General features: G+C 40.9%; 1 pseudogene; it reads left to right on the top strand.

The window, feature by feature from the left end:
• The first annotated feature begins 248 nt into the window (after positions 1 to 248).
• On the top strand, positions 249 to 2006 carry LOC130863971 (non-structural maintenance of chromosomes element 4 homolog A-like; annotated as a pseudogene).
• Positions 2007 to 2295: the final 289 nt, after the last annotated feature.

Genomic DNA, 2295 nt, shown 5'->3' with positions numbered 1-2295 from the left:
ACACGTAGATGAAGAGCTATGGGCAACTGATGGCTGCTCAGACAGGAAGAATCCATTTTCTGCTGGGGAGCCCTTGATGACAGGATGCCTAATACCAAACTGTCAGCACTAAACACATATGAACTACATTAAATAGACTCAGCAATTTGCCTATATATATTAATATATGTGCAATATTATTATATATGCAATTCAAAACAGGTTATGAATTTAAGAGCCAATGGGGTGGATAAAGAAGGAGTCAGATGATGATAAGCTACTCATCGGATTCTCATATTCCAGTGAATGGCCACAGCCCCATGCACCTATGGGTAACACTAACTGGACTTAGTGAGTTCTATATAAAAAGAGATGTGGAAATGGGAGGGGTACAATGGTGGAATATTGGAGGAAATAGGGGAGGTAAAATAGGGACAGATATGATGATATTTCATTGAATGAATGTATGAATTTCTCAAGAATAAAAAAAGAAAAGTCAAATAGTAAATATGTTAATGTTTTTGACCAAAAGGCCAAAAGAAAACATATGCTAGGTATATTAGCTAAAGAGGCAAAAGAAGACATAAATATACTTTTATAATTAAAATTTTAAATCCTTCTTTACATCAATATTGTTGTGAAGGACAAAGCAGCTGCCTCTCTTTGAGTCAAACTGAGAACCCCTTAAAATAAAAATTTATTTTTAAAAAATCAAAGCCTAGAGTGGCCGCCGGTCCGAGGGTCGGGGTCGGAGCCGCGACCCACACCGGGATCGCACCCGCTCCCGTTCCCGCTCGCGGTCTCCGCTGGTCCGCCGCGGCTCCGCGCCCGAGCGCAGGGAGGCAGCGGAGCGCCCGAGCTTGGAGGACACCGAACCGTCTGATTCCGGGGACAAGCTGATGGACCCGGCCTGCTTGGAGGCCGAGTACGATCAGGGCCTATGCCGCCAGATCCGCCATCAGTACCGCGCTCTCATCAACTCCGTCCAACGTAAGAAAACCGGGAGGACATACTGAATGCTGGTGACAAATTAACAGAGGTCCTTGAAGAGGCCAACACTCTGTTTAATGAAGTATCAAGAGCAAGAGAAGCAGTTCTAGATGCCCAGTTTCTCGTTCTGGCTTCAGACTTGGGCAAAGAGAAAGCCAAACAGCTGCGCTCTGACCTAAGCTCATTCGACATGTTAAGATACGTTGAAATGCTACTGACACATATGGGTGTAAATCCACTAGAAGCTGAAGAAGTCATCCGTGATGAAGATAGAACTGATATTGAATTAATTGTCTATGACTCCTGGAAAATATCAGGCAAAACAGCAGAAAACACCTTTAATAAAACCCATACATTCCACTTTCTGTTGGGTTCAATACATGGAGACTTTCCTGTGCCAAAGCCACGAAGTGATCGACCAAGACAGCCTCGCATGATAGAAGAGCAGCGGGCAATGCCTGCTCAGTTGAAATGCATGGAGGAATCTCATCAAGAAGCAACTGAGAAGGAAGTAGAAAGGATCTTGGGGTTGTTGCAGACCTACTTCAGAGAAGACCCTGATACGCCAATGTCCTTTTTTGATTTTGTGGTCGATCCACATTCTTTCCCCCGCACAGTGGAAAACATCTTTCATGTTTCCTTCATTATACGGGATGGTTTTGCGAGAATAAGACTTGACCAAGACCGACTACCGATAATAGAGCCAGTGATTAATGAAGAAAACGAGGGAATTGAACAGAACACGCAAATGAGGAGCCAAGGAATTATAGCCTTGAGTTACCGTGACTGGGAGGAGATTGTGAAGACCTTTGAGATTTCTGAACCTGTGATCTCTATGAGTCAGAGCCAGCAGCGATTAAGTGCCTGATGCCAGCTGAAGAACTGGAGGCGATAGTGAAATCCTGAAAAGAAAGAAGCATATACTGTAAATATGTATGATTAAATGTTTTTTAAAGATGAAGATTGTTTTTCATAAAATGTAGCTTTTGATAGTTAATGGATTTGTCCTGGTTGTCTTTAATTAAAAGGAAATTCACTGCCATATTCACAAAAAAAAAAAAATCAAAGCCTAGATCCTAAAATCTAGTAACATAATCCAAATTGAAAAAAATAAATACATTATTCTTGGAAGTAAGTAAATTATTCAATGTTTTCTTCTGTCTTAGTCTCTTTACAGTTCATATAAAAATAGTCACATAATATAATATTGAATTCTGACATAGTTATTCCCACACATTATTCTGTAACTATAGAATTTCTCAATATATAGATGAAGAAACACTGTAGAAAAATTGGTTTGACAGTTAAGAGCACTGGTTCCTCTTC

This window comes from Chionomys nivalis, chromosome 21 (genome assembly GCF_950005125.1).
Source record: "Chionomys nivalis chromosome 21, mChiNiv1.1, whole genome shotgun sequence".
Lineage (NCBI taxonomy): Eukaryota > Metazoa > Chordata > Mammalia > Rodentia > Cricetidae > Chionomys > Chionomys nivalis.
The sequence above is the reverse complement of the archived record's forward strand: the minus strand, read 5'-3'. Positions and strand labels throughout refer to the sequence as shown.